The 22,969-nt window shown below is 50.7% G+C and overlaps 2 long non-coding RNA genes across 7 annotated transcripts in view; both read left to right on the forward strand.

Moving 5' to 3' along the window:
• The window catches only part of LOC137843667 (uncharacterized), a 31,578-nt gene extending 24,433 nt beyond the window's left edge, over window positions 1–7,145 (forward strand). For 2 of the 3 annotated variants that reach the window (XR_011089618.1, XR_011089615.1), the window contains 2 exons: window positions 834–959; window positions 5,338–7,145. This is a non-coding gene — a long non-coding RNA (uncharacterized lncRNA). Of the gene's footprint in view, window positions 1–833; window positions 960–4,762; window positions 4,878–5,337 lie in introns of those variants that run through there. The other variant, XR_011089616.1, reaches the window with a different exon arrangement.
• Window positions 7,146–7,490: 345 nt separating this feature from the next.
• LOC137843666 (uncharacterized) overlaps window positions 7,491–22,969 on the forward strand; it is an 82,500-nt gene continuing 67,021 nt past the window's right edge. Inside the window, exons 1-3 of one of the 4 annotated variants that reach the window (XR_011089611.1) lie at window positions 7,491–8,082; window positions 13,203–22,230; window positions 22,383–22,443. This is a non-coding gene — a long non-coding RNA (uncharacterized lncRNA). Of the gene's footprint in view, window positions 8,083–10,709; window positions 22,444–22,969 lie in introns of all 4 variants that reach the window. The other 3 variants (XR_011089610.1, XR_011089612.1, XR_011089614.1) reach the window with 3 other exon arrangements.

Consider the following 22,969-nt stretch of genomic DNA (forward strand, 5'->3'; position numbering starts at 1 on the left):
CCCTTGCCGTGAGTGACTGGGGCAGCTAATTAGAACCGACAGAACATATCTTCTGTTCCCAGAGAGGAAACTCGGCTGAAAATGAAAGTGCATTTGTCAAAAAAAAAAAAAAGTCTCCCCAGCTGTTGTGCCCCTGACCAACCTGCAAAATGCTGGAGGACAGGGGATCGCGTTTTCTCATCTAAGCTGCTGGGGAGCAGGGCTGGGGGAGAGCTTCTGCCCTGATAGCTGGGGTTGGTGTGCAGGAGGGAGGCAACAAGGATCGAGGTCCTGCAACAGGGCCAGGTCTGGGGGAGCCATGGGCACCAGCAGCTGTGGTCCCAACCATGCCTGGGGAGGGACATGCAGGGCTGATGGCCCAGGGAAGGAAGCCTGTATCTGTTTATCTAAAGAAATCTGGTCTCTTGAGCTTCCCCAAACTTTTGCTTTCTTGCCTTTTTTTCCATGCCTCTCAGAAATAAGCTTTATCTGGCTTTGAAGGTCTTATTCTGGGGACATCGCCTTTTTTTTTTTTAAAAAAAAAAAAAAAAAAACCTCCACGGCATCTTTTCCCATTCTCAGGGTGACACAAATGACTGATTTTCATGCAATGTTGCGAGTGCCTTTCAGAGGCACAATGGAAGGTTCCCTGACAATGTCACACGTCTATTCAAAACAACCTGCACGCCACTCACAGGCCCACACATTTGCACAGCGCTTGTTCTCCGCTGCGATAAGGCATGTTAGGGTTTTTATTTTTTTCCCCCTATTCTATGTGAGAAATAATTTTGGTCTTTTAAGTCCCTGGCTTTTTTGATCATTTTTTTTTTCCCCTCCTTATTACCGAACAATAGGACTCGTCCTGCTTTTATTCATTACGTGATCTTGCGTGGCAGCAGCCCGACGTCAGTGAGGAGCTGGAGGAGGATGAGGCAGGAGCTGGAGGAGGAGCAGTGGGAGCGACGAAGGCTGACCCAGAGGTGAGCTGTGGGAAGCAGAGACACCCTCTTGCTCCCAATTAACACGTGCCCAAATTGGGCACCTCCATTGTGCAGCCTGCATGGGTACCGCTTGGGTAAAACCAAACCTGGCCCTGCTGAGTGCCCCAGCCCCTTCTGCCTCCCCAGGGACAAAAATCCCAGTGTTTGGGCCCAAAGCAGCTGGTGCCAAGGCGATGCCCCAGCAGGGATGGAGCACCCAAGCCTGGGCTCCTGCAGGTCTGCCCCCGTACGTGGTGGTGACCCCGGGGCAGCCCCCTCTTTGCTGTTGAACACGTGCAGGAGAAACTGCAAGCACTGCCTTCCACTGGCGTCAGCACATGAAGTACAAGCAGCTACTAATAAATTTCTTACTAAATTGACAGTTTGGGGGGGGTTCTGCTTTAACACAAGGAAAAAAAAATCTCTCTTCCCTAAGTCTCCATCTCTCTCTCTCTCTCTCTTTTATTTTTTAAAAGGATTGGTTAGACACAGGGACTCCAGCGTGAATAAACTCAGATTTATGTCGCCATCAGTAGGATCCTTAAACTTCCTAAGTACTTAAAACGTACACATTTTAACTTGAAAAATTACCAGGTTTGTCTAAAGGAAAATTTTCTAACATAAAACAGGAAACTCATTTGAAGGGAGAAATTCTCCAATGAAGCGAACCCAGGCAGTCATAAAAAAGTTAAACCAGGCATAAAGGGAAATGTCAGATGTGTGGGAGAGCCAGATGTCTCTCTATTTTTTCTTTTTTTATATATTTTTATAACCTAGATCAGATTATAGGAGAATATATGAATGTATCAAGCAGGGAGGGGTATGCAGAGTGAGGAAGAGAATTTCGCTTCCAGCCTTTAACTTGATGTAATGCAGAGCGCTCTACAAAGAAAAACATTTTTTTTATTTCTAAATAAAGCACTTTAGAGTGACACATTTATTGCTGGCAAAGAATTACTCAAACAAGAGACATTGCCAGCTATTTATTTTAAAAGCTTTTTTTTCTTTTTTTTCTTTTTTTTTAAGTTTGGAAGGAAAAAAAAAAGATCAAAACCCCTTTCCACTCCTTTCAATATTCCCTTAAAAGCTTTAAAATAAAGTGGCTCTTCTGTTCCTAAATCTCCTTTCTGGTGCTTGCAGGCCCACTGGGCGTGAGGGACTTGCTAGCCTCCTGGGGGGGTCCCATGGGTGCATGGAGCAGTGGGGGCTGTGCGTGGGGCTGCTGGAGGGGCTGTAGTTGGTGAATTGAGCAAAACCTTGCAAGGGATTTCCCCAGGATGAGCCCTGCTTATTTTGCTCTCGCTGCTTTGCTAGGGCTTAGGCTATAATTTTTCAGGCTTCTTGATGGCCAAACTATATTGGAATGAATGGGCACTGGATTTCTGAGCCCCTGAGATAGGCACTAAGGCTATTTCTGAGCTGCTTGCACCAGGAGCTCACGTTCCCAGCTGCTGCAGCTCCCTGTTGCCTTCTACTCAGCGCTGCCAGAGCCAGGAGTGCATCCACAAACAGCTTCCAGGGACAGGAGAGAAATACGGAGCCTGAGGCTTTCCTGGCTGAGCATGCAGCAGCCTGTAAATTACACAGTGCTCAAGTTGGGCAAAGTGCTGCACGCTGTGCTGTTCCCCAAGACTTTAAAATATTAAATGCTAAGTCGCTCGTATATCTATTTATCCAAAGCAGTGTGAGTCCCAAGAGCCCATTGCCAAAATGTACCATGCTAATTTGGTTCCAAAGGCAAAAGAATAAAGAAGGCAGGAGGGCTAAATGGTGATTGTGCATCAGGAGATCCCTTTTCTGGGGCATGTGGGCAGGGAAGTGATGGGGCAGGATGGGTGCTGGGGTGGATTTGCTGGTGCCATCAGCCACGACACCTTCAGTTTGCCGTCGTAGGAGCCAGACTTGGCTGTCCTGTTGAGTGTCAGACCCGCCAAGCCGTGGCATTTGTCACGCACAGTTCGTGCTTAACTTTGAAACGGTCCCAGTGCCAGGTTTTGACTTCTTTATCAAAACTTTCCATTTCTGAAGTCAAATCAGCTTCCCGCTCTTACGCTGAATGAGTGGTAAAAGAGACTTCAAAAATTTAAAGGTCAAAATTGATACATTCTACGCCTGACGTATTTCATAGATTTTCCTGCGTTTTGGGTCAATGCTGTCTGTCGAGGGCTCAGGCATGTGGTGAGAGGTGGTGTTGCTGGACTAAGCACAAGGAGAGGGCACGGTGCTGCTCGCAGGGAAGGTGCTGGCACAGGGGCTCAGCTCCCACAGGCACCCACGGCCCTGGGTTAGCATGCCCAGGTGTCAGCCCAAATGGCCAACACAACCAGAAACAGTCGGAAAGCCGTGATAGTTCCTACAAGGTCGGGATATGTGAAACACCTCATTAAATTGCTCAAACACTGAGTCGTGTCTTTAACCAAGGCCTTTTAATGTCAGTTCCTACAGACTAAATAGCAGAGCATTAGCATACCTGTCAAGGCTTCCGCGTTAACCTCTTCTGCAAGCGCGATTTAAGTGCCTTTCTCAGCCTATGGCACATTTCCCTTCTATCTTTTTCAAAAAAGAGACAGAGAAGAAAAATAGAGCTTTTCACATCAGGCTCCAGAGATCCTCTCTGGTTGAATTCAGGTTTGTTTTACAACATGGCAAATCTGTTCAACACAAAAGGAAAGCATCCCTGTAACACAGAGAGAACGTGGCTCGGGATATTTTTCAGCCAGAGCTTGGAAGAGCTCTCCTCTGCTATGCTTTTAATCCAGCATGGACTCAGGCGTCGGATTGAGAGAAGAAGTGTGGATCAAGCAGAGATCCAGGAGTCATGGGATGAGAACTGAGTCCTTGGGCTGATCTCATACTCGCTTGCCTTCCCTCCTCTGTCTGACACCAAATCCCTTTTAATTCGTCTGAGTGGTGTTACATTTGTCATTTCATTAGCTTTTCATCTCAGCTACTTTCTTTCCCCCATAGATTATTCTATTTCTCCAGCTTTCCCCCCTTTCTGTTCTTTTTACTCTATAATTGGATCATTTGCAGTTTATAGGAAAGATGAGAAACAAAAGGTATTGACAACCCAAGCATCCAAAATTATGTGTCAAGCTCAGAAAATGAGATGAAAAGAAAATCTGGATCTTCTTTCTTTGCATTCTGATTTCTGAATCCACGCAGCTCATTAGTTCCCTGTGTTCGGGGCTTTTTCTGTGTCTGAGAAAACCAGAAATCTACTTTTAACAAGAGCTGAGGTTCTCACGTAATCAGTTGACTCCAGCGGCTGGGGATTTACGAGACACAACGGTATAAAGACTCATGATAACAGTTCAAGGGTAAATTCGGGTTGCTCTTTGCTGGGTGAAGCTTTAATTTCAGGCCTAATGCTTTTACGCTGTCCCTTTAAAAAGATGATCAATTATTCTCTGGAACAAAACAAATGGCGTTTGTAATGTGGATTACTTCTACTCCGAGCGAGTAGCTCGTCACTAATTGGGCGATGACTGCTGCGAGGACCGCGCCGCACAAAATACTGACTTCCAGCAAAACAAGAGCTCCGAGGAACTCTGCGGCTGCAATTATGGAGTTTCAGCTTCATTTGCTGAGACAGTGCGTTGCTCCCATTACTGCTGAACTTTGGTTTCAGCAGCTGTATTTCAGTGCGTGACTTTTGCCTGCTGGAGCCCAAGGGCCTGGCCCCTTCCAGCGGGGCAGGCGGCGCGCCCGGTGCTTCCTTGGCTGGAATTATGTTTTAAAAAATAAAGGTTTATTTTTTTCTAAGATATAGATCAGGCCATCCGGCTTGTTTTCTTCGTAAGGGAACCAAAGGGTGAGTTTGAAGAGGAGAGGCTGCGCTTGGGACGATCTCTGCTGGAGCATCTGACCGAGGCTCAGACCAATTAATGCTGGAAGGAGCCCAATCCATCCATCTCGGCAAATTCCCCTCAAGGGGCCACCCCATTAGTAGCAAATAACTAATTATTGCTGTCAGCTTTAATAAAAAAACATTAGCTGAAAGATACTTTTCCCACGTAACTTTCTAATGCTGCATAAATTACTGGAGTCAAAACTAACTTCTAAATTGAGCAATTTCAGACATTTGTCAGACTCCAAGAAACGCTTTAATTAGCATTGGTTAATAAAGTGTTTGGGTAATTAGGAGAACATTTGTCCTGCCTGTGCATTTTTTTTTCCTCTTGCTTACAATAATTTGAAAAATTTAATTGGAGTCCAGGCTTCAAGAATTATTTGGCTTTTTTTTTCCTTTTTTTTTTCCTCCCTTTTTTTACCTTTTCTTTGTAGCAAAATATTTGTGAAAAACTTAACAATTACTAGCGGAAGTAGCCCTCACTGATCAAGTTCTGCAACTTTTGTTTTTGTCTCTTCCTGGCAGTTTTTTTCTGAAGTTGAAGGCGCAGGAGCTGGAGTGCTCTCAGTCCCTGGGGACAGATCAAATAGCAGCCGCAGCAGCTGATTCCCCCCAGGGTGCCAGGAACGATGCTCGTGGGGCGCATCTCTTGTCTGCAGCAAACATGTTGGTGCCAGGGCCGCTGCTTTCCAGAGCTGCTCCCAGGCTAAGGAGGCAGGGGCTGCGCTTCGCTTCCATCCAGCAAGCTGTCACTCAGCCAGAAATCAGCATTTAAGATCTCACCTTCCCTCCGTGCCCTCGCAGGGGCTGACAGCCGCTCTGCGCGGCGGTTTGTCTGCGGGGCGCACGGCAGCATCCGTTCTGCGCTTGTACCACATGTTGGCTGCGAACCGATGCCCATTGCCTGACTCTGACTCAAACAATTCCAGCCCGGTATTTTTCCAGGGGGGAGAATTTTTCATTTTCCCCTGTCCAGCAAACTGTAAGAGCCACCAGCCAAATTACCACTTTCTCTTGTGTAACTGCTCTTTAATTTTGCTGGCTGGATCCAGGTGGCTCAGAGGACGGTGTGGGAATGCAAGAGCGGTGCAGAGCTCAGGCTTCAGCGCCGGGGGCAGGGGCAGAGGCTGTCAGGGAAGGAGTTAAGGGCAGCCTTGGCTGGAGGAGCAGCACAACTGGGCTGCAGGAGGTGTTTGCCAGGGGAATCAGCGCCTTCCATGGCTATGAAAGGGCTGGTGCTGGGGCACTGTGGGCTTTGGTGGCGGTGGCTGAGGTTTGCCAGCTAGAAGGAAGATGGGGGAAGAGAGGGAAGTGTTATTTTTAGCCCTGTTTCTTACCGCGGTGTTTGATAACAGGGCTTCAGGCAGTAGCTGTTGCACAGGGTCTCTGCAGCAGCCCTGCGTTGCGTTCTCAAGAGCGGGCGATGGAGAGGGGCAGTGCGCCCGGGGACGAGCGCCGCGTGTGGATGAGGCTCCGGGGGCTCACTGGGTTCAGGCTCCTCTCAAGATTTCCACCTCGCACTCGTGCTGTAGGAAGCTCTTCTCTGCTCTTGAAACAGCTGCTTGAGCCTTTCTGCTTCTGTCTTTCCCCAGCTATGCTCAGTAGCTAGCAGCCAGCCCAGCCCCGGCAGCCAGTTTAAAGCAGCTCAACTCTTTGGTGGAGAGAAGAGGTGTTTGACAAACGCTTGTGCTTCAGATCTTAAAAATTTAAGGTCTAGCTAGTCTGGAAGATATCTTCACTGAAAGGTATTCAATTTTTCAATTAAAGAAGCCAAGTAGGTGTACTTCACATTTTTCAGAACCGTTTTTAGTGAGAGCTGCTCAAACTCTGGCTAAAACCCAATGCTGCTGCTCTCAGCAGGTCCAGGGGCTGCGTCTTAGCTGAATATGTCACATTTATTATTGCATCTTAGCCTTTCTAATCGATACGTTAACTTCCTCTGCTGTTAGCTGCTTTGTCTGGGTTACAGAAGTGTGGGAGCAACCAGAAACACAGGGGTTTCTGCTGCGCTTTGGGCTACTTGCAGCGAGGAGCCCACCTGCATGTGTCAGGCAGCCCCCTGCCCTCTGCCTTCCCATCCGTGGAGCCCCTGCTTGGGGGATGAGGGGCTGGAGGGGCTGCTCGGCCCCGTGGCACCCAGGAGCTGTGCTCACTGATGCTGGCACTGCCTGGGTGCCACCTCGCCCTGCCAGCAGGCTCCAGCCCGGTGCAGGGTGATGCCACGCAGCCAGTCCTCGTGGGGAAGGGCAGGGCCAGCTTCCAGCCCCCCGATCAGCTTGGCAACAAATAGAGGCCCCGTGGGGAACGAAACCCAGCACGTTCCAGTCCTTTAACCCATGGTGATATGTCACTGATCAGCACAATTGGTTCTAATAGCTCCCCAGGTAGATTCAGGAGAGCAACGAGTTGAACATAAAAATCCCTTTATTATTGCCATTTTGCTTTTATATACCCATCAAGCTTTCATATTTAATCTCCTACATCACAATAGCTGATCATTTTTAACATTTGACATTGATAAAGTGCCCGCTGCTATTATTCTGACATACTATAAAACATTACACCCATTTGCAATAGAAAAGGCAAAGAATCAATACTCAGCCCCATTTTCCAGCTCGGCAGTAAATCACAGAGAGCCTAACAAATTGTTTTAAATATAAGCACCTTCAGAACCAATAAAGAATCCAACCAATCCCTGTCCATTGTCATATCTGTCAAACATCCTTTCTGTTAAATGGGCATGTGGGTGTTCATCCAAAAAAGGCCACGTTGTTCCCCCAGAAAAAGGTCTCGTGGAGTTTGGTGGTGCGCAGCTCGGGGTACTTGTTGCAGGATGCTCCGCAAGTTTCCTTGAGCATCTCATCTGGACATCAGGCGATGCCTTACAACTTACCTCTGACAAAGCTGGAGATGATTAAGCCCATAAGTTAAACGTGATTCAGGAGGTGAAGTGCTTCACCCCATTGCACAAAAGAGCCAAACCATTGCCTGATCCCCAAGCAAAGCCAATCACTCCTAATTCCCACCTGTTCCACAGCTGGGCTGCAGACTTGGTCCTTTCTGCAGGTGTCCCAGAAAGTCTCCCTGGGTTACTGTTGAGCTTTTTTAAACAGCTGCTGCTGGAGAAAAATGAAGCTGCTGTAAGCGTGGGTGCTTGCATGTCCCTTGGGCATCGCTCCTTGGGCAGGGGGCTGCTCAGGATACCCTCAAGTGCGCAGTCCTGCTTGCAGAAGCGTCTCAGTCAGACTGAGGGCTGAATTCCCCAGCAGAGTAAGTTACTGCCTGAAATTTTGTACGTGGTTGTCCCTCCTTGTCAGCTCCGTAAGCTTATTAGTCCCTGGGTTTACTGGCGCGTGTGCTTAGCGGTGAGTTGTGTGCGTCCCTGTTTAACCTCCGCCTATCCATCTTCTCCGCGTGCACCCTCGGAGCGCAATCACTGCGCGGTGGGCACTTAGTCACAGAAAGGTAAAACAAAAAAAATCCACATCACTTTAATGCCTGAGATAATGTAAACCTTGCGTGCATAGTTTAAAAAATGTTTTCAGCACGTATGCTGTCAAATAGCTCCTAAATAATACAGTTTACCTGAGTTGACTGATTTATAGGAACCTGGCTCCGAGACCCCAAGGACGACGCTTTAAACACATCTTCCTTTCATTTGCAAAGGATTAAATGAACATGTTTTGACAAGATTGATCATATGGAGGTTCAGACTATTTCTCTCCGTGGCTCCAATGTATAGCTTGTAGAACTGATAGAATATTATTGTGTCTCATTAAAATAATGCATGGCTGGCAGCTGCTGCTGCATGCAGGAGAATAATGTGGGGGGGGAGTTCCCGAGCAGCGCCAGCTTGCAAGAGGCTCTGGCCGAGGAGACGTGCACGATGCAGCTCCTCATTGCTGGCTCCTGGGTGACCTTCCTCAGCCTCCCACAGCGATTTGCTTTGTCCCTTATTAGACATTTATTTAATGTGTGTTCCTCAATGTTGGCCTCCGAAAGGATTGCTTGGAGCTAAATCGTGCCATTAACATCGGCTGGGAGTAGGAGACGGATTCTAATTCCTCTGTTTCTCTGCGGGGAAGTTATTCCCTCTTTAACAATAATGTTCATATTATTCTTGCCAATAACTGAATTTCAGGACGAGCTATGCTCACTAACGTCTGTTGGTGCTTGCAGTGATGTGTGAGGAGTCCAGTTTTGTCTTTTAGGCCCTTATTTCGCCAAATATTGTGCTGTTTGGGGCACCAAGCCTTGTTGAGAGAATCAGATTTGCCCCTACAAGATGAGGGGTGTTGGAATTGATATTCATTTCAACTTCATTAACCTCATGGTCATTGTTCTAGACTGTGCACCCTCTGTAGCTTTAGGGGAAAAAAAAATCTTTACAACCAGAAAAACATCTTTAAGAAATGAAGCTTTTGAAGAATCTGATTTGCTTGTTCTTGCTGCAAAATGCGCCATGACATTTAGGCTTGCTGTCCTCCTGATGGAGGGGGAATCTCCGCTCTGGCTGTGCCCGGCTCCTGCTGGGATGTGCATGGTGGTGCAGCCTGGGCGTCTCCAGCCCCTCGCAGGGCTAGCAGCATTTGTAACGTCTCATCAAGGTGCTGCATTTAAAGGCAGGAGCTTGGCATCCCTGCTGCCCTGCTGGATGCCTGCCCTCGAGCACGGCGTTCCGTGCGCGCTTGGCTGCGATCAGCTCTCACGCTGTTTTCTGTTAAATTCCTGCCAGCACCAGCAGGAGCCTTGGGAAGGGAGTCAGAGCATCTCGGGAAGGCGAGACAGCTGCTGCGACAGGCTGAGCGCAGGGGAGGGGATGCCCCTCGCAGGGGATGCTCTGCTGGGGGGCAGCGGGGGGCTGGCAGCACCGCCAAGCCCCCCATAAAGCCCCCCTGGGGCACGGCTGGCTGGGGGAGGCTGCGCAGCCCCGCAGGAGAGCCTGTGGAGGAAGGCTCCATCTGGGGGGTCTCTGTTGTGGGGATTCTTGGGTGTCTGCAGGTGGCCAGCAAGGACTCCAGGTACCCGTAGTGCTGTTCCCCAGCTTGGGGTAGGGACGAGGAGCTGGCCATGTGCCGGCCTCCCTTCCCACCTCTACCTGGCCCACCTGGAGCTTTGCTGAAGTTAATTCACAGCCGAAAGCTCTCCCTTTGGGTTGGAAAGCAAAGCCCTGCTTCATCCATGAGCTGAACACGTAGCTACCAAAAGGCTCTGCGGGGCCAGCCTGGTGCCTGTCCGTGCTGCACGCCCGGTGCTTTCCTCTGCTGCTGAGTCACGGCCATCCACTGCGCTGCCCCTAGGCAGGCAGCCAGGTCCAAGTGGGAGAGGACTTCTTCTCTGCACTGCTCTTGGCTTGTAGACATGACTTATCTCCTTCCTGGCTCAGCCCGGGCTCGGGAAGCTGTTGCCCCTGGATGGCAGGTGAAGACAGAAATCTTCTAGGTATTTGCTGGCAATTTGCATTCCTGAATTATGCATGGGTAGAAAAAAACAGAAATAAAGTACAAGGAACAGGAAATCATTGTGGGGTTTTTAATCTGAAAGGTGAGATCGAACCGCTGTTTGTAGGCTGCCTTTAATGGACCCTCAATTGGTAATTAGTGTTATGTTATCACATATCTTTAATAGAATATTGATGCCTTTGGCAGAGATATAATCCCAGTGTCAAGAGTAATTCCCCTCTTTCCAGTGTGTTGCACTTATTACACGCAGGCCTAACGGAGTCAGTCGTGAGGCTCGGCTGATGCATCTCAAATCAATTAGATGCAGCACTTCACCACAAGTGACTTACAGCACGTCAGAGAAATGCATATTAATGATTTGCTTTGGGAGCACGAACTGGCAGGGAGGAAGTACCAGCTTTGTCTGACTACCACTTGCTCTTTGTTTTGGTTCAGGGAAAGCCTTTGGGATTGCAGACTGCTTCCTGCATTGCCTTCCCTCCCCACAGCTGATGCTTTTGGGATTGCAGGCTAAGGTGCTGCAGGAGTGGGACTTGCTTCAGGAAGGCGGATTAGAGCTGGGGCCTCCTGGGGCAGCTCTGTGGTGTCTCTCTGTGAGGGATCTGCAGGGATTTCTGTGCCCCAGCCCAACTCCCAGGCATTGGCCTGCTGTGTTCCCTCATTGCCAGCTCGGGATAAGCATCCCAGTACCTCTGGAGCCCTTCCAGCATGCGGTGTGAGGGGGCCTGAGGACACTGTCCCTCTTTTCAGCAGCACCTGGAGAGGGTGGCGAAGGAGGACCAAAGCACAGCTTGCTTACAAACTCCTGGGCTCTGCATTTCTGTGCTAGGGCATCCTATTTTCAGCGAGCTCTTTGCTGCCATGTAGCCGTCCTGGCTGCCATGGAGAGCCACTCCACACCGCTGTGCAGGAGCATCAGCACAGAGCGTGCACCTTCACAGCAGGTACAGCGAAGCCAGACAAAGCTCTTGATTCATTTATCAAAGTGCTTTCAGTTTCCATTTGAAAGCAGCTGAAACAATAATAAATACTAAGCACCGAAAGTTAATCTCTATCCACAGCATTGTAATAAATGAGAAGTTAAACAAAAATCAATGCAGACCTGTTAATTCTGGCCGGCTCCTGAGCTCTCAGCTGAGCTCAGCTCAGCCCTGGTGGGACTCGGTGCCCAGCCCCTTCCCTCTGGCACGGGCATCCTCTCCCACAGTGTATCCTGAGGCAGGGAAGCTCCATCATCTTCGTGTTCATACCCAGAGCTGGGGAGCCAGACCTTCACAAGAGCCTTTTACTTGGCTGGAACCTAAGAGAGGTTTTATTTGGGAGTGAGAATCAGGCCCTCAAATTATTTAGCTGAGTTCATTGTTGTTCCTGTAGTTCAGCACTATTGTAAGAATTGCTTAATGAATCGTGCACCGGCTCGTCCTGATGTGCACGCGCAGCGGCACGTTTCAGAAAGATAATGCAATCTTCCAGCAACCACTTCTCAAATGACAGCGAAGGGAAATTGGGATCAATACTTCCCCTGCTATCTCCATCTGGTAAAGACTTTGGTGCTCCTGGATCTGGGAGCGTGCTGCTCGCAGCGAGGCTTCCCTTCACCTCGGTCACAGGAACGAAAGGCAAACCCACCGGAGCCCTCGCTTCCTCTGCTTTCTTCAAGGATTTCTCAGCCATCTTTCAAGGGCACTTGCAGCCCACAGGGTGGAGGACTGCAGACAGCATCCTTCAGCCTGTCTGATCGCAGCGATACCACGGCTCTGTGCCCGGGGAGGCTTTCTGCAGGGGCTGTGCCTTAAAAGCAGCACTGAACCCCGTACGTCCCTTTGCTCCCTGAGCCCACAGATGTGTGGCGAGGTCCCTGGTGGGACTGGAGCTGTTGTTTCCCTCCCGGGACGGCTCCTCCGTCGCCCTCATGCCAGGGTGGCACTCACAGCTCTGATGGATGTGTTTGCGGGAGCGCTGCTGCGTCCCAGCGGAGCGATGCTGTGCGTGTTCCTGGTACCTCGTAATGTCAAATATCAATCATGCATGATAAACACAGTTTGAAAGCAAAGGACACTTCAGGAGACCGAGGGAGGAATTTCAGGATTTATTTGGGTCTGATGGGTGCCCGGTGAGGGCTGGGTCCCCCCCAGCAAGGTGGTGCTGGAGAGGTGCCACCCTACCAGCAGTTCCTGGAGGCGCTGCTCTTCTGTGCAAGCCACACTTTGATCCCCCCCCGGGGACAAAGGAATTGGATTGCTGCAGGAACTGCTGTACCGAGACAGCCATAAACAACATCCCACACTTGAGATTGATACCAGGAACCCCAAGCCCTGGAAATGTCTGCGCTGGCAAAGCATTTCTGCGGAGCATTTCAGGACAGGGAGACTCTCCTTTCCACAGGACCCTCGAAGTCCTTCCCTCACTTTGTTCTGGCTCTCCCTTGTCCCCCCGCTTGCCTCCACCAAGGGGAGCTGCAAACCCGTCTGAGAAGGAAGGATGGTTCCAGCTTTGGGCTCTGGAGCTGGGCCCTCTATTGCCTCCCACTGCTCTTCGCCCTTCTCTCCTCGCCCCCAGGACACCCCAGAGCTGTGGCTTCGTGGCCCCTGGGCAGCCCATGCTGCAGCCCCGCCGCCCTTCGAGCCCAGCAGTGCCCCTGGGAGCCCTGCACAGGGGCCAGACCCTGGCCAGGGACGTGGACAAGGGTGAGCCCAGCTCTCTGCACAGCTCCCTGCCTTTTTTTTTCCCCCTCTCAGTGCTTTCAGCCTCCATTAAGTAAAGTAGCTTAGTATGTGCCTGCATTACAAGTTCGGTCCCATTGACATTTACACTTAAGTGTGTGTTTTGTTTTGTCTTTCTTTTTTTTTTTTTTTTTTTTTTATTTCTTAAGCACCATACTGCAGGGAAGCCTTTAAATAGCCTTGTTTCCATTTTGTTGCGTGTCAGTGCCGATGACAAGGTACAAAACTCGCTGGGAGACGGAGTGAGGAAGTCCACGTGTGCACATGCTGCAGAACCTGCTCCTCTTCCTACAGAAACCTGCTTCCAGAAACTCATCTGCCTCCTGTGTTTCCTGCAGAACTCTGCGGTATGTTGCCCAGGCTCCATGTATAAAAGAGGAAAGCTACAAAAATGTTGCAACTGTGAGCTCTGAAGCTTAGCGGGCTGGAAGTGTTTGCTCCACTGCCTAGCACCAGGAGCAGGTACAGCATGAGCATGGGGATGGGCTGGTCTCCTCCGGGAAGCAGATCCATGCGGGAGGTGCTCTCAGGGCTGTGGGCAGCTGCCACCAGTGCCGGTGACATCCCTTGGCTGCTGTGGCAGGAGCAGGCAAGATCTGATCCATCGCTTTTAAATAAATCCCGGAGCTGGGACACAGCGCATGGGAGTTGCCATCAAGCGGCTTCTGCTTAAGAATTCTCCCCGTGAGTTTCAAAGCCTGGATGTATTTAACTTTTAGCAAAACACCAGCAATCAGAAATCTTTTCTTCGTAGACACAAAAGCATCGGCACCGAGGTCTCCCAGATAATGATGGCGATGCACATTAGCATATATTTTCTTGAGAACTGAACTGTCATAAGGCTAGCCTTGAAAGCTATTCAGAGTATTTACAGCTTTTATGAGGCCCCCCGGGAGAGAATAATCTTAAAGTACTGCAGACACTGCTTGGAAGAACTGTGAAAAACATTCAATTTAGGAACAATTTTGTCTCCATCTATCTATTTTTTGTCAGCACTTGCTCCTGCCACAGGTTGTTTCCCAACCCAAAGCCTGGGTCTCTTCTGCCGTAGCAGTGGGTCACAGCAGAAGTGGCTCTGATGTCCCAGGCAGGGAACAAAGGGTTTGTGGAGGGAAAGAGCAGTGGTGGGTGAAAAGCTTCAGGAGAGAAAACAGTGTTTTCATGCAAATACCTCTTTGGAAATAAGAAAGAGAGGAAGAGAAATACAAGAAGATAAAGCAGCCGAATTGTCTCTGAACAGTGTGTTTTCAGTTTTCCGGGAGGCATCAGTGGATTTTTGAGTCTACCCGAATGCATGTGTCGTGTCCTATTACCCCATCCTCGGGATGCTGTAACCATGTCAACCAGAAAGGAAGAAAAAGAAAGAAGAAGAAGAAGAAAAAAAAAAGGAAAACAGCCTGAAACCCACTATCCTTTTGGATTATGCAAAACACATGAGTACCTGATCCAGCTTTCTAAATTACAGGGTTTTACAGCTTTCTGTTTATAGTGGGATGTCACAAATTGTAATGATCTGCTATATCATTATGGGAGCAGATGCCAAACTTAGATCTCGAAATGTTTATAAAAAGACTCTTGCTCGCTGTGCTGCTGCAGAGGGGTTTCGGAGCTCGTTGGCAAGTTGGGCGGACCGGGGGAAGGTTTGCCCAGGGGCGTGCACACATGCAAACACAGCTGCAGATCTGCTTGCGTGTGGAGCCCTTCCCACGTGCATGGCTGCTGCGAGCCATGGTGATGTGCCACGAGGGGCCGGATCCTGCCCTCGCTGCTCACCTACACATGTGCTGGTTGAACCCACAAACCCTTTGGTGCGATCTGCCAGCTACAACGTGCACCCAGCTGGCAGTAATTCAGCAAATACAGGAGTAAGGACACCAAGAGCCCAGGAGCTACTGAATGGTTACCACGAGCTGCAGATAACAGGCACGTCCTCATGCAAAAATGCCCATCCAATCCCGAAGTTTCACTGTCCAATTATTTAATTAAAGCTGCGCTGCAACAGTCATTACTTGATTGTCATTTTTCCTATTACTTAAAAACTTGAGCGCAAAGCAGAAACAATCCATTTCGGCTGCGTTTTCTGTAAGTAAATGAAAACAGCAAGTCAAGAGACTGAGCGGCCGGCTTGGACCAAGCATAACAGGCAGAACATTCCTCTAGCTATCGGGAAGATAATTTCTAAGTGGTAACAACAGCCATGGAAATGAACAGCGCTTTAAATGCTGCATATGGCTGGTGCCATACAAATACCCCAGCCAAGCAGTTTGTCCCACCTTAGCTGAAGCAGAAATCCAGCACCCAGGGGTGCTGCCTCTGCTGGGCAAGGGGGCATCACTGGTGTCACTGGTGTTACTGGTGTCACTGGTGCTCCTGGCCCCAGGCAGCAGGGCCAGCACACTGCTCGCGCTGCTCGTGGACTGGGTGCCAGCACCAGCATCCGCTGTGCAAATGATGGGAGGCTTATTAAAACAGCAAAATCCTTCCCGGTGTGAAACAACCCAAGAGGAGCACCAGGCAGTGCCCCGCTTCGCAAAGGTTTGCCAAAAAGCAAGCGCGTGTACAAATAGAAAAAGAAATAAAAGAATTCTTGGAGCTCATCTTCTGGGCACAGCAGAGCAAACGGCATGTTTTATTCAGCAAGGAGCAGCTGCAATACCTGGAGCAGAAATTCAGCTTGTTGAGGCCTAATCTAGGTAGATCACTGAAGCTTTGGAGAGTCTAAACAGTCAGAGAGCAGAAGATCTCGCCTTTGTTGTAAGCAATATGCTTCTGCAGACCTTCTGTGCTCGTGGCTCCCAGCACAACCACGTGCACCAGGAGGACAGACGGACCCTGCCTTGATGTGGGTTTTCACAATGCTGAGCCCCCCACATGGCAGGCTGGGACCATAACCCCCACAATCTGCTTTTCACTACTCCAAAATTCCCAAATGCCTCGCTTTCAGTCTATGCCATTTCACTGGAACAATGTGCCAGCAGGGCCAGGCTAACAGGGAGATACTTGAGGCTGGATTCTGCAGAGACTGGAGATGGACGGATAATGGTGACTGGCAATCACTGGCACTGATTTAGGATAGCAAGCATCCAACAGGAGGTCTCAGCAAATGGTGCAATATCTATTTGCAGAAACACCAAGCAAAATCCAGGAGCTTGCTCCTGTAATTTCCTTGCCATCTGCAGTGCCTCGCCCCCAGCCCAACCTGCAGGGCAGGGCAGGACCCAGGGGATGTGCTGCTGCTCCCCACGTGAGCTCACACGCTGGAAACCCAGGTCTGGGGCTCTGACTCTGCTTTGGCTGCTGCTCTGCAACCCAGGAGAAAATTCAGGGTGCATCTAAGCCTGCAGCCTGCTCCTGCTCTTTGAGGTCAGACAGATGAGGTCGTGACACGATTTTATTCTCCTTTCTTCTGCGTGCTGGGATTCAGAAGATAAAGTTAGTAAAATTCCTCCTGTTCAGGGCAAAGAGCAGAACTTGCAAGGCACAAGCCTGGCAAATAAAATTCCTCACGTGCCTGGGACACGAGGCACCCAGGGATGTGCTGAGGCTGGGCTGGAGTGAGGCAGGCGAGCCCCCCTGCCCCCATGGAGCTGGACACAGCACGGAGCCACCCCTGCCCCATCGGTGTGGGACCACTGGGGAGACCCTGCCCTTGGCCCGTTCCCTTTTCCAGTTTCCCCAGGAGCTGAGGGATTCCCCCCAGCCTGTGGGAGCACGTCAGCAGGGGGACTCCCCTGTCCCTCACCCCGCTGTGAGCCTGGAAGCTCTCACAGCATCACCTTCCTCCGTGCAGCCGAGCGAACACAAAGGCAGGGCAGAGCCATCCCCTCGCTCCTTCTCCAGCTCCCAAAGTGCTGACAACTCCGTTCTGAGCCGGCTCTTCAATATTTCATATAAAGCACACACACACACACAGCCCGGAGTTTCTCTTAGCAACTTCGATCCGAGTTTTTCTATTTTTAAGCTCCGTTTGTGTCAGCCAGGGATCAGAGCACGCGGCCCCGGAGCCAGGAGTTGTGGAGCGTGGGAGCTGCCCTGAGCTTGGGCATCCCCACGGCTTCGCCTCCCCTCGGCGTGCTGCACAGAGGGGTCAGGAGCAGCCTTGTGGGGTGGCTTTGGAGCAGGAAGGCTGCTTGTCCCAGCCTGCTCCCAGCCTGGATGCTGCAGGCACAGCCGAGGGGCTCGCCAGCACTCCCAGCAAATGGCTCCCAGCGTGAGAAATGATTTAGGGGAGCTGGTTTAAAAGTCAGGATGATTAATGCGTGTGACTTCTCTGGCACGCTGGAAATGATAAATCAAGAAGGAATGGGAAAGCAGTGCATAAATTCAGAGGGTGTCTGCTTGGGGCTGCTGTGGGGGAATGCGAGGCTCGTCCTGGGAGGCCCCCGCCGTCCCCGCTGCCGGGTGGAGAGGGCACAGCAGGGCGCCGTGCCGGGACTTTGCTCGGGGCACCTACAGCAGGACGTGTGTGTGTACAGGGAGCCCTACACACACCTGGGGTTCTCCTGGCAGGGGGCAGACCACGGTCCCATCCAGAGCCCCTGCAGCCTCCCGAAATGGGGCTGAGGTGTCTGCACTGCAAAGGTGCTGGAGACACCGTCAGGCATCTCCCAGAAACCCAGGAATACTCTTTGAGGAGTAAGGAAGCAAAAGGCCTGCATGCAGACAGGAAAGAAAGATTTTATTACAAAAATGTGCCAGAGAGACTCTTTAATAATGCCATTCATCTTTCTGTCAAATACGTCACACTAATGTAGTGAAAAGGAACCTTGAGAAGATGAATTAAGACTTAAATACATTAAAATGACTTAAGGAATATTTAAATACAATACATTTTTTTTGGTGTGTGTGTGTGTAGACTTGCTCCACGCAGAAGTCTGTCTGACATTTCACAGGCCGGCACAAAGCCTGTGAAGTATGTGTGCAGCTGTGCATAAGCAATGCCACTTCCAATAGAAGCAAGACTTAAATCAGTCTTTTCTTTGGACCAGAGATAAGCGGGATGCAATTAGCTGGCATGGAACCGTCGCCAGGAGTGAACATAAGAGCTGAATTCCCCTGCAAATCTTCTGCATCCCCACTGCCCTTCGCAAGCAACAGGAAGCTTGAAGAGGGAGGTATTTTGCTTCGGTGCTGGCTGCTTTTAAATTCCAGTCTGCTGGTAACCTTCACCCGAACATTTCCACCTGCTGCTTCCTCCAAAGGGATATGCATTAACAAGGACATATTTATTTTACTGCGTGAAAAACACCACTGTTCTTTCCTTTATCCCAGAAAGAGAAACATAGCTCAATTTACAGGCTATGGGGCCACAATTCTGTACAGCATCTGCTGGGGCACCTCGGCTGGGAGCAGCCAGGACGGTGCCCGTGGCTGAGCCCAGCACTGGGGCACAGCACCACAGACCCAAAGCAGGGCAAGCACAACCTGGACAGGGGGCACGTGTTGGCACAGGGGATGATGCTCCGTGGACCAGAGCAGGGATGCACCCACGGGATGAGCCCTCTCCATGCCCTGGGTGCAGCCCTGCTGGTGCCAGCTCCCTGCCCGAGCTAATCGCGCTGCAAGCAAGCACCGAGGACACACAGAGACCCCCCCTCCTCCTGAAACACCACTTTTGTTCTGTCTCTGAATGAATAAATTTGAAAAAAAAAAGAGAAGAGAAAAAAAAAAAAAAAGGAGAGAAAAAGAAAATTGCCTGGAGCTGCTTCTTGTTCTGCAATGTTAGGACTAAAAATAGCTCGGCAGAGAGACTTTCTGCCTATCGGTGCCGCGAGTGGAGCAGATGCCTTCTCCTCCCTCTCAGAGGAGGCAGAGAAGTCTCTGCTTGTGTCTATTTATTTATTTATCTCATGGCAAGGGTCTTGGTTTACTTTTAGTTTGTTTTTGCTTCTCAACCCTAAGTGCTTCATCAGAGACAAGCCGCAGAAAAACACCGAGAGTAATTCAGCTTCTAGGAAATAAAAAAAAAAAAAAAAAGAAGGGGAGCATTGCCAAAGCACAAAACTCAGTCGGTGCAGGATGCCCCGCACTGCAAAAATTGAACTTTCCCTGCCATGCAGTGGTCTTTGAAAGCATTCAATTATCTCCCCGCGCCTATAGAAAATGTTGGAATTGCTTCCCAAAGTCTTTAAAGGCTCTCTCTCTATAAAAGACGCGCGGCAGCTCCGTGGCAGAGGAAATTAAAAACCCTCGACAACAATCTGTTTGTTTACCTGGGGAGCAGCAAGAGGCCCAGGTTCATCTGGAAACATCTTCGCTGTGCCGGCATCCGCCCTGCTCCCGGCCGTGCGCCCTGGTGAGAGCAGGGCTGGCCTCGGTGCTGAGGGCATCACCCCGAGGTCTTCAGGGGAGGAGGAGGAAGATGAAAGGCAAACTTTCCCTGCATCACTGGGCCGGGGGGATTGAGGTCGGGTGGGCGTAGAGCAGTGAGCAGTGCCCGTGTCCTCACCTGGCCCGCTGGCAGCCCGCAGAGCTGCAGCCATCAGGGGTCACCGAGTTAAATGGAGCTGGATTTAGAGGAGCTGCGTAATTTTATGATTAATAATAACATTTGTAACCGTGCATAGAAGACAGAGGGCTAATCATCTCTCACGCTGGAGGTGACGAGCTAATGGCTCTGTGGGTCAGGAAGGGTCCCCCCGCTGCATGGGGCTGCCTGGTGCCCACAGAGGTTGCGGTGTCACCTCCCGCTGAAGGGCAGGACACTGGCTGCTGCCAGGGCACGATGCCATCCCCGGCAGACCAGTGCACCCGTCAAATACTGTGTTCCTATGTAATTAAACTCAACACCAGTCACCCTTGATTCAAAGCCACCTTGGGAGAGCTGGAGGGTAATGAATCACAGCCTCCGACCATGGCGAGGGATGTGCAGAGCCTCCGCCGAGCTCTTCCCAGCTCTTTGCCGACTCGTGACACTCATCCCCAGGCAGTGCCACTGGACACGGCCTCTGCCCCTCCTGCCACATCCTGCTGGCACGTTTGGGATGCAGGAAAGGAAGGGATGAGGGAATTTCTTCTTGCACAAAAGCTGCATCCCTCCAGACTGGGGAGGCAGGCACCCCTTCCCCAGCACCGGCAGCAGCCGCTGCTCGGTGCCCCCCGGTACTGGGGATGTGAGTCCCCCCCGATGATTCCCCGCAGCTCCTGGCTCCGAAGCCCATCAGAAAAGCATTTTCTTGGCTGGCCTCCCTGTCCCTAATGCTCGTCTGCTATCACGATGCCGAATTGAGGGCACGGAAATTTCAATGCAGCAGAAGCACACAGCACTGCTCTCGGTCTGGGTGACCTTCTCGCTGTCAGAAAACGTATCCTTTCTGAGAGTCTTCTGGCTGCAAACATCTCCCACAGCCAGCTTAAACGAGACAAGAGGCTTTCACTGTATGGGTAATGTCGTTAGGGCAAACTGTTTTTCTAAGATCACAATTCTCCAACTATTAAACTGCAGGTGCAGTAACTCCGGCTTTGTCTCCTCTCCTGGAGCTGGCTATTACCGGGTGCGCTCATTATTATACTGAGCAGAAATCCCTCTGAGTTATTCCAACATGTAATACATGTCAAAATGCAGCGATACCCTGTTGCCATGCTGCATGCATATTTATGGTGCATCATCCTGGGGCGGGCAGGGCTGGTGCTGGGCAAGGACTCATAAACATCACCCTTCTGCACCGTCAGTCTGCCCCACTTTTCTTGTTGCTGTCTTATCTTTAGACGTAGTCTCATGCCTGAAATGCAAACTGATGAGTTAACAGATGTGACAAATAACTGGTATATAATTGGTGTAACTTGTCAGAGGCATTCTGGTGCGCTCCTGCTTGTATGTGCTGCAGTCATGCTGCATTTTAGACTACCCTGATCTCCAGCTCCTGTCTCCACAGAATATACAGTGAGGATCTGAGCACGCGTACACATACAAATGCATGGAGAAAGAGAGTGAGAGCTTGCACTTGTCTTTCAGTTCCTAATCAGGACGTGTTATCCCCCTGCCAGCCTGCGCCGCGCTGAAGTTTGGGACGACATGACAGAACGCACCAGTACAACATCATTTAAAGGCATCCCGCTGGGCTCAGATTTGATGCCCACTGTTTCCTGGAATGTGATCCAATATTTGGTGAAAAGCTAGCAGATTAGACACTATCCGAAAGCAAATGATTCGCAATAGCCATGAACAGTTCCCTGAAAATCAGCTTATGATGCAGCTTGGCACACTCGCAGGCTCCCGATGGGGAGGGCAGTGCCCGTGCCTGCTCGTGGCCGTGCTCGGGGCCGTGCCAGCACCCCCAGCACCCAGCAATTGTTGCTGCTGAGCATAACGAGCTGTGTGCTGCTCTGCCACCGCCCATGGCCCTAACCACAGTGCTCCTTGCCTTTCTGTCTAGTCTCAGCCTCTCTTCTCCCCATCCCCTTTCCCTTGGCAGAAACCCATTCCTGGTTGTGATATATTCTCAGTCAACCTCAGAGAAGTTTTCCCCCTTGCCTTTGTTTTATGTCCTCTGCAGGATTTCAGGAGCTTTGGAATATTTTGCTTCCTTTTCCTATGATGTGTTTTATGAGATTTTAATTATTATTGTTTATTATTATTGTGTTTTAATTGTCTGCTTGGGTCCCTCCGTGCTCTTGAGTGAGCAATTTATAAATATCATTATTTTTATTATTGCTATTATTTGTACAGCTCTCTCATATCCTTCACATCTCCCCTCTGCCCCTTTACTCTTTTACAGGCCTATATGTTATGTTCCTTTATGTCTCCTCATAAGTCAGGCCCTCCAAACCCTCTTGTCTTTGTTTCCACTTGATTTTAATGCTCTTTTGTTTTTCTTTCAGGGAGGAACTGTAAACCACGTTCCCAATGCTGGAGCTCAGCACTGGAGAATTCCCCTTTGGGGTAGCCCTGCAGCAGCAAAGGGACCAACCTTGAGCTGCAGCAGGCAGGCAGAGCCCACAGAGCTGGGCTGGGGGAGGACCACAGCCCCATATGGAGCCCCACAAACCCACATGGAGCCCCTCACCCAGCACAGGCAGAGCAAGGGCGAGTGCCCAGCTGCACCCATCAGGGAGCCTCTGGCACCACCCAGGGCACTGGGAGCAGCTGAGGCTGTTCTGGGGGTTTAACGAGGGGTGGTCCCCGTGATAAAGAAGCTCTTGGTGGCTCCTGGTTCCTTTCTCCCATGGGTTTGTCCCAGCTGCAGGGGGTGATGAGGTGCTGGGTGCTCCCCAGGAGTGCATGGAGCTGCCAGGTAGGGGCTGGGGAAGCAGGGGGTGAGTGCTCCTCCTTGCAGAGGGCTTACACATGCCCAGAGCCACCCAGAGCTGCCTGGCAACCAAGTCTGGCTGTTTCAAAAAGGGCTGAAGCTTTGCACGTACAGAAACGTGCTGTGCTCCTCTGCAGGAAACCTGGCGTCAGCATCTCCCCAAACTGGATACCCCACTGCAAACAGGCATCAGGCACAGTGAGCGTTCCCTTGCTTTGCTTTTTTTGTCTCAGGTTGGAGCTGTGGACATCTACTGGAGCCCCAGCCCAGCAGCCTGGGGGTGGTTTAGGTGCAGACGTGACTTTGTGCTGGGTGCTGCTCTCCAAGCGAGCGTTGTTGTTGAAGCCTTGTGGCCAGAAGCTCCCCAGCCTGGGCTGGAGCTCTGCAAAATCAGCAGTTCTCTGGCAGAGCTTTGGCATTCCTTGAAGCTGCCCAGGCTGAGAGGAAGATATCACAATGGGTGTGAGCGGGGCAGTGTGCAGGCAGGGGTGTGCGTGTCCGCACGGCTGCCCCTCTGCTCGGGGAGCCGCAGCCGGCAGAGCCTGGGCAGCTGAGTTCATTTCTCCTTTATGCTCGCTCTCAATGAATATCTCTGCTAATGAGTTTGCTGGCAGGAACAACTGCATGGACAGCAGTTTTTATGTCGGTGCCTGCTAGAAATGAATTTGAAGCTCATAAAGAGAAGGGTTTTCAACCAAAGCCTGGTGCTGGAGGGGTGCCCGGG

The sequence above is a fragment of the Anas acuta genome, chromosome 23 (assembly GCF_963932015.1).
Source record: "Anas acuta chromosome 23, bAnaAcu1.1, whole genome shotgun sequence".
Classification (NCBI taxonomy): Eukaryota; Metazoa; Chordata; class Aves; order Anseriformes; family Anatidae; genus Anas; species Anas acuta.